Source organism: Haemaphysalis longicornis, unplaced genomic scaffold (assembly GCF_048455015.1).
Source record: "Haemaphysalis longicornis isolate Haplotype H1 unplaced genomic scaffold, Haemaphysalis longicornis Haplotype H1 scaffold_9, whole genome shotgun sequence".
Lineage (NCBI taxonomy): Eukaryota > Metazoa > Arthropoda > Arachnida > Ixodida > Ixodidae > Haemaphysalis > Haemaphysalis longicornis.
This window is the reverse complement of record NW_027526460.1, coordinates 72,171,896-72,181,349: the sequence shown is the minus strand read 5'-3', so window position 1 is coordinate 72,181,349 and position 9,454 is coordinate 72,171,896.

Here is a 9,454-nt window from a genome sequence, read left to right as displayed (position 1 = left end):
TAAATTAGTGTTTCTGTTGCACATGAAAAAATACCTTCTAACACCATGCTGGCTGCTATCAGAAATTTATTGTCTTCGAGGAAAGTTAATAAATTGGAATGGATTACCTGCTCAAGTAGTTTGCAAGGGATGCTTGCTAGTGTAATGGGCCTATAGTTGAAAGCGTTGGAGGCATTAGCTTGCTTCGGAACTGGCACCACTTTTCCTGCTTTCCGGCCTTCCAGTAGCACGGCAACAAAGAAAACTGCAAAGATTGTGAAAATAGCTCTGACAATAATAGTGACGATTATGTTTCGGTTAGCCTAAATAACTGCGGAGTAATACCATCAGCACAGGTGGGGGATACCTTTAGGGTTTGAAATAATTTACAAATGTCAAACCAATCAACAACAAGTGGGTCCATGGGCGGAAAATACACATTATCAAGCTTGGGTAACGAAGAAGAAGCGTGATTACAAAAGCAAAGAACAACGTCATTTTGCAAGGCAACGCAGCACTCATTCGGTGGTATCGCACTACCGTCAGGATCACACAAATGGATCGTTTCCTTTTAGGACCATTCAGTGTTGATCAAAATTGTCGAGGGTTAGTATGCAGCAAAGAGGGCAACGTATTAGTAAAAAAGTCACGTTTTGCTGTAAGAAGCGCATATATGGTTATATTCACGGTTTACATTTCGATATGTTGACCGCCTTTCACTGCTATCGGATAATACTGCGCCAGGGCATAATCGTTTCTTTTTGTAGCGCAGCCGGTTAAGAGAGGAGGCTCACTACCGAGAACGGAAAGATGATCGGATTGTGCGCAGGAGAATAAATATATTAATGATGGATTCAGCAACGTTCATAAATGTGCTCGAGTTTTCTTCCACAGTGTAGAAAGAAAAGCTACGCAGATACGGCTTAGTAAAATCTTCGATGTTCGCATTGATTCTGGCCATGTCTGCGCATGTGTAATCTCTTATGGTTTTAGCAGAAGCTGCTTATTTTTCGCCGGTGACCTCGTAAGTAAAGTGAAGAAAGCTGTGATCGCTTAACCCAGGGAGATAATGAAGACAAGACATTTTATCAGGGGTTGTGGAAAGTATCAGATCCAGCAAACTCGAGGAAGTAAGAGTGACACGTGTAGGTTCCTTCACAACTTGGGCGAAGAAAGTGAAAGTCATTACAGAGAGTAAAAACAAATTTTCTTCATGTGTATCAGAGGAAGCATGGTTATCACCACCGATACAACATACATAGGGAAAAATTAAAATCTCATAATAAAGTAGGGGCAGCAGGGTAGCGAATATTGCTTAAAGCATCGTACAACATTTCCGAAAAATCCGATGACGTGTTAGGTGCACGGTAGCAGGCACACAAAATACGTCATTATGACCGAAACAAACGCAAGCGCCGACAATGTCTAAAGGGGACCTTATGGGAAAAAGATGCAAGCGCAAATCAAGAGAAACACCAATGAGAACACCTCCTCCACTTCTGGTGTTATAGACAGATCTGTAAAGCCTGTATTCGCCGCAAGTGTGGAACACTTATCTATCACGAATCTTGTGGGACAACCACGTTTGCGCGAGCACAACTATTTTAGCATCATCATTATCATCAACAACAACAACAGACTATTTGAATTCACTGCAGGACGAAAGCCTCCGCCATTGACCTCCACGCGTGTCTGTCCTGTGCTGCCCATGTCCTGTGCTGCCCGTGTCCGTGTGATGCCATTGTTGTGCCAACAATGCGTTCTCGTACCATGCTTCGCGTTGTGCTGCTGAGCACGAGGACGCGGGATCGATCCGCGGCCGAAGTGGCTGTTATTCTGTTGGAGGCGAAGAGCGAAAACGCCCGTGTGTTCGAGATTTCGGCGCACGGTAAAGGTCCCCAGGAGGTCAAAATTAATCCGGAACCCTCCACTACGGCACGCCTCATCACCTGCATGTCATCGGCGCGTTAAGCTCTACAATCAATCACATCATCGTACCATGCTTCAAGAGATCAATAAGTTGCTCTCGTGAAGCATGGCAACCACTTTGACATCGCTCGTGACATAGCGCGTGAAAAGAGTGCTAATGGAATCTGTACCAAGGGCTCTCATAAATAAGATGTGCTTTCTGTGTTTGAACGTGCTGTTTTTGCTTTTCACAAGCGGGCGCAGCTGCCGTGCGACAATTGGCAGGCATGGTTTCCGCTACCTCAGTGGTCCTGTGCGTCGTTGCCTTGCGCAGCAAAACTCCACAGTTAACCTCACTGCACTCACAGCATTCCCACATTGCCCACATTTCACGTGTATGTAGTCCAGAAAACGTGTATATGGCTAGGCTGTCGCACTCTTCGTAAAGTTACGTGTGGCGGTTTCTATGTTATCTATAGGTGCAGATTTACGCAGGGAGTAAATTAGAATTTCGCGCCCACATGGCCCTTCCTTCCTTTGATAGAAAATTTAATTTAGACTTGCATCGATTTTAGGACTGGAGATAAATATACAAAATGTGTTGTCAAAAGCAAGACCGATTATCAAACAATGAGAAACCGTCATATTAATGTGACTGCATAGATTACCTTTTATTTTGAACACTGCCAATGTACTCAGCAGAACGCTACATTACTTGTTTACTTTGTTGTGAAAAGTTGCTCTCTATTGGGCGGCAACTGATAGTTCCTATGCTTCCGAATAAGTTGTACTTTTCTGCTAGAGTTGTACCTTCCCACCACGCAAGCTTTTCCGGTCAATGCTATGCTTGCGAAAACAATTTCTATAAAATATAAGTACTCCAGAACATTCAAGAACTGTACAAGAAAACTATCACTTTTTCTCAAAATACCTATAGATATAATGAATATGCTGCGACGGAGTTGATCTGCGACGGAGAATAGGCGATACCGTTACTCTTTTTCGTGTAGTGACGCGGATGGGTTTTCACTTTACATAAATTCGAGAAAAAAACCTGACATAATACTGTTGTAAACACGGGTACACGAAACAACATTGTTCTAGTCGCTCGTAGCTACACTTCTGCTCTTGGAGTTGAATGAAAAGTAAGATGGAAACAATGCAGTTTTCAGCGACTGAAATACCATTCCAACACAAAAGAGAAGAATGCAGTACTTGCGACGTACGACTTTTCCGCGGTTTTTGTTGCATCAGGTTTTAGGGTTCGCGCTTCTTATCTTCGCTGCTTATCTTGCGTGGCTGAACTTTTGTTAATGAGATCAGCACAAGACTACGTAGGTGACAAGACCAAAAGCACTGGTGCCGTTTATTGAAGGTGCAACCAATATATATGATAGCGGTTGCATATATGGGTCAAGTGCAGCAATCAGAAATATTGTTTGGGAGGGGTTATGGCTACGTTTTTCCTTCCCCCATAATTTTAGGAAAAGTTTAAGCCTTTTCTCTAATTGACTTTGCTTTCTGAAATCCACAAACGGCAGCGAGGTGGGGCACAGGGTCTTCGAACATCGAAGCTGCCCGCCGGGATACGGCACTGCTGTGGACAAACGTGTTAGATGTTAGGACACTGCAAACATTTAAGGCCACACTACCTAAACCGAACGCTGTACAAGTGTACGTTACAAGTGCTGAAGTTAAACAATTGGTCATGATGTCAGGCGTAGTGCAAGGCTAGAAACCTGTTATACCGCAAATAAAATTCTTAACGAAAAGCGGTCATGCAGTCTTCGAAATATTGTCCTCACAATACAAACTGCTTCAAATTATTTTATGGTTTTAAAAGATGCAGTGCATTTTCTATATAAAATTATAAGTTGCTTCTGAATGTATCCAATGCTATTGTATGCCTCCCACACAAATAATCTGACAATTGAAGGTGTCTTTCACTTTCTTGAAACTTGAGAAATAGCCAGTTACAAGGGCCAAGTTTGCATGGTCTCCCATGTCTGCGCAATCACAAGCGACAAGAGCACAACAAAACAGAGTGCCTAAAGCTGGTAACCATCCACAAGGACGGATCACCATAAATAGGGGCCTTAAATGCAGGCTTTGCGGGTTGTGTTCATAAAATTATGAATTTTCAAAATGATAAAGGCATTTTTACAGCAGTTATGACGGAGCCAGCCTTGGCCTACAAGAACGACACCTTCCCAAAATTTGCAAACAAAAGGCGTTCCATAAATTCCCCGGAATGGGTTAAATCAATGGATAGGGGCACTCTAGCTAAACCACGTAGTCTGTACCGGTGCTTGCGGCTCTGCAGAGTTTTTTTTTTTTTAGAGTGTGCCACTTAGAGTAAATTGTAAATGTGTCCCTGTAGCTTCTGAACTGAATTTTTATCCCCAGCGGTCGCTAATAGAAGCAAAACATCCATGTAGATAATTTTCTTATTTGATTTGCTTGATGTCCTGCTGGTGAAAACTTTTTCGCTCTGCTCAAAAAACACGACAGAATATTTTGAAGAGTAATTCTTATTTTTTTTCTCGTCTATGCAGAATGCATACTGTGGGTTTAACGTGATTTGAAGGACTCTCTGCCACAGCGCTGCATTGAACAATTTACCGCTGACTGTAGTAAATCGGTTCCACTCTACAGTCGTGACCTTTGTTATGATGGGGAAGGCGACTACTAGCCGTCCGGTTGCTAATATCTGCCCTTGTTACCTCTTCTCCCCCCCCCCTTCAAATAGATAGTGCGCTTTGGGCCTTTTGAACAATTCCTAAAATTGTTTGCCACGAGTTCTGGTGCAGTTGTAATATGGTTGTTAATTCGTAAATAAAGATGTTATTCCTAAAACGAATAAAATATACACACATTACCACCACACGTTTTTCCGTACCCTTTATTTCTTTTAGCCTATTCTGAGAACTTTGACATATATTCATTTAGCGAAGGTCTAGTTTCGGCATTCTCCAGCTGCTGGCGCCCGATAGGGGTCACCGACTGCTCGAGTTGCATGTGCAGCCTGATGAATTGCGTCGAATTCATCAGCGTAACTTCCAGAACCACAAGAGAATCTGAAAACGCGTCGGTCACAAAGAAAATGTCGCGAGGGTAGAGATAAAACTTTAATCAACACATTCTTGCTGTATTCTTTGTTTATAATTTATAGGAAACATTATGTTCGGGTCAAGGTGCCAAGAAGATTGGCAAACTTTTAAGAATGTTTTAGCTGCGAACAAGTTGTACCTGAAATGAGCGCAAACAATATACCTCCGTATGTAGCAAATTACATATCGAACCAGATATTTGTTAACCTAGAGAAACTGATCATCGGTGTCCTGTATCGGTGATGTACTTTCAACTATCTACATCAAGAGCAGCTTCTAAAGACGGCCATGCATGGCAATGTGCGAAGATGAAGAGATGGAGCGGCACGACGCGTTAAAGGGAGCAAACGTGAATAGTAACAAAGCTTGAAGAGACGGGAAGTTGTGCCCCAGAAAATTGCAGTGCGACCAGCGAAGATGAGTGGACTGACGAACCCAGAGGTGTGGGCGCAAAGAAGTTGGAGGAACTGCAGTGGACTACGAGGGGTACCAAAAAACCAACAAGCTACGAACCTCAACAACAATTGGGAGACACCACTGATAGTACAGCGCTTAGAGAACACCCAAAGCAGTGTCCTGCGCAAAGAGAATGAAGCGTGCCATGGTATCACTGCTTCTACAGCATGACAGCGCACACAGTACCAACCTATCAGCATGTCGACTCAACGCAAATACTTTTGTCTTCTCTACACCATAATAAGTGATTAGCTAGGTGTGCAGAATATTTTAATGAGCAGCATTCTTTGCCGAGTAACCCTACAGCCGTGACAGTGCAACGCCCTGCATTTCTACAAAAAGGCAAATTCGGCGAAAGTAACAACGGGAATCGTTATAATGACGTAATTGAAGCAACGGACATAACAAACTTTTATGAAACCGATAAATAGGAAAAATGAAAAATAAAATATAAAATTTCCTTAAAGATGATCTGAAAAATCACAAATATGCATCCTATAAATCTCCCCCAAAACTCAAGAATGGCAAAAACGACCGCGAAAAACCATTCCAAATGGAAATAACAATGGCGAATAACCGCGTAATGCTCTGCCTTTCTACATAAATGGTGACTTACCAACAAACAAAACACACCAGTAATAGTTAGAATAACGTAAATGGAGATAATTGGTGCAACAGACTTTGAAAAACCAAAGAAGTACATATAGAAAGTTATAACACCTTCACAAAAAAATAATCAGAAAATGTCAGAAATCTGCATCTGATACATCTGTTCCGAAAAACCAAATAAAAAGTATCCTCTACAAAAAGGTTCAAAATACGAACGAAGAAATAGCGAAAATGAAGAGCCTTGTAACAGCCTGAGTTTTCTCAAAAATGCAGATTAGGCGGAAGTGCCACATAATATTTTTGCCACTAAAGTATAAGAAAAAGAGCAAAAACAAAAAATTCACAGAAATGATCTATCACAATCGAGAATATGCATCTTTTACATCGCCCCACAAACAGGAATAATAAACAAAAAGGCTCGCGAAAGAACGTTGATAATAAGTGGAAAAATGGTGTAAACGGGAGGCCCCTGCAGCACCGCTTGCTTCTTCGGAAAAAATCACTAACTTGGGAAGTAAAGGCGCTTCGCCGCTATAATGGCATACATTTACACCATTGGCTAAAAGAAACAAAAGAAAAGTTTAAATATTGTAAAAATTTAATGTCTTTCTCTACTTATAGCCATATTGGCCTGTAAAAAACTCACACTCTGTACACGCGGCATTAGTAGCTAAATTAGTGGCATTAGTAGCCAAATTGTTTAATGCCTTAAGTCAACTTTGGAAGAAATAATCACATGTACTTCCGACAAAGATATGGTAAATTTATTTATGGAATAACAGTCGACGCAATTCACTTTGGTTGGCGCGTGTTAGTTAATATGATCCAACGCATGCTGAGTTTTTAGCATGCTTTGTTACGTATCACTTGCATCAAGGAAAACGAAGGACTACAAAAATGTTAAATATCTAAACGTTTTGCAGGACGGGGGCCTGCACGTTGACGGTGCTATATATTGACAGATATTGCCTGAACTATGTTCTTCAACGTCTATCCCAAAGTAGCGTGCACTCCTGTCTAAAGCAATATTTCGGCTTAAGAATGCACATCACAGAGCAGCGTTGTTTCATGTAGCCATTCGGCCCTTTCCACACTAACTGCAGATTGACCTTCTCACCAATCAACAGAGCAGAAATAAGCGTTGTATGGGCATGTATTTTTATAACACATGTAACTCTATATTGTTGGCTTTTGAAAAGAAATTATGGACCCTTTCCTCACCGCGGACAGTGTTTTCTTGCAAGTACATCCGTAACCTCTCAGTGTTTTTCGTCAAGAGCAGTTGCCTAAAAATCAATTATGCGTGGATATTGTCACTCAACGATATCTCTGGCTCGTTCGCCATCATCCGTAGCAGAAAAGGTGCATCGCCACTGTGGAGGTAAAGCCTGGGTTTGGATTGATATTTGAAACAGAAAGCTGTGCATCAAAACTTTGTCAAGTTTTTGCTCAAAGGACGATGTCTTCTCTTTTGAAGCGTGATTCTGGAAATTGTTGCCGTGTTATGGATAACTCCAACTCATTCCACAACTGCGTAATTCCATAACGAGTTTAGAACATCAGAACTTTTCAACTTGCACGCATCTAACATCAAACACATTATACCCTTTTCCGACGTTGAAAAAATATTGTTGTGCATCTGCCTCACCTATGTGTCCCATAGTAAATACCCGGATGAATATCTTGGATGAACGCTTGTTAGCACTGATGTAAACAAGTAGCTTGCACCAACACTGCCACATTTTTCTTGTGCAGATTCCAGAGCAACAGTCTCGTTATAGAAGGCTGACTGTATTAGTGTCATGGGCGCAGCATCTTGGAAAGCCTCGTGAAACGTTTGTAGTTTTGACACAAAACAACATGTGATGTGGCAGGAAAAATGACGACAGGAACGTAGGAAAAATCCCGCCTAGAAAATATCCATGTGCATCCTTTTTTGTAACGTTGCCCCCGCTTTCGGCTGGATGATAAGAAATTGTAAGGTACAAGCTTGCCACTCCAACTTTCTATGTTGCCAACTGCTTGCAAAGCGGTTACTATTAACAAACATAATCCAAAGGTGAACGCAGAACAGCGCCAACCTTGAGATCATCAGCAAAGCATTATAAACCTCCTCTAATACGAAAATAATTTTTTGATTCGAGATTTTGCAATACAGCGACACGAAGAATGCACAAATTATTACTTTCACCGGTAGCTTTGTATCTGCCTAGAAGCACAATATCGCAGAGCAAACATCCGTACCTCATCTTCTAATCTAACCCCTCTCTTTTTGTCTGGCACCCAAATTACTTTATTTCGAGACTGTAACCATGGCTATGAATATTTATAGGCGGAATTCAGGTTTCTAAAGTGGCAAAAACAGATGGACATCCACCTACTTTCGTTTTAATTGGAAAAACTAAGTGTTGTGCTTAGCTAACGAGCCTGCACATTTTCCAAAAATAAAAACCATTGACCGTTGAACTCAATTCCTGCCGAGTCAACATTTGATAGCCACTTGGAGCAAACAAATGATGTAGATTAAGATGTTCTCCACAGGTTCTGTGAGACCTTCGTGAGACCCTATTTACTTGACCCACATAGCTAGAAATCGCGTGGCAGCATGCTAATTACAACACACATGAACGCACAACTATATATAATAAAAATTACATCGGCATGCTGCGGTGCAGCAGTTGGGCTTTCCAAAGATATTTTTCGGTGAATCACTGCGCAGCGTTGCAGAAAGGGTTTCTAATGTTGAAATGCAGCACTTTCTCTGTGGGCACTTGAAACAGTAGAAATTGTTTGGCCGGATTCCAGAAACCCCAAAGTTAAAACCCATAACCCAATGAAGATTAGTGTCATGGTGACAAGAACAGATGACATCATTCTGTACAATACTTCTGAAGCGTTCGTATTCAAAATGATACTGTGCTGTATACAAAGTACCACTTTGGCTATGATATTATTGGTAGGCTTCTGAGGGGATTGCCTTTTAACGAACCCATCTGCTAATATCCATTAAGGTTTCATTTACATGCTTCTTCATTAAAACAGCAATGACCAATGCCATACATTGACCCTTCCTTGTCGTGTCTGTGTGAACCGAACAGTAACATGGAACCTGCTACATGTGGGTTGTAAATTCCCGGAGTGAGACGTTGTATAAATTGGGGATTCTGCACTGACGCTACATAGGATGGATGCCATAGGGCACCGCTCCAATTCAATTAGGATCTCCTGGGGCAATTCACAAGCTGTCCGCCTAAACGAACATAGGACCGGGAAAAACGGCCGTATCTGTGTGTGACAACGACGGCAGTGCAGGAACTGCGTGCACCTGTGAAAAGCAGAACGACATAAAAATTTCAAAAAGAAGCGCCGAACAATTATGGCAGGCCTTACGT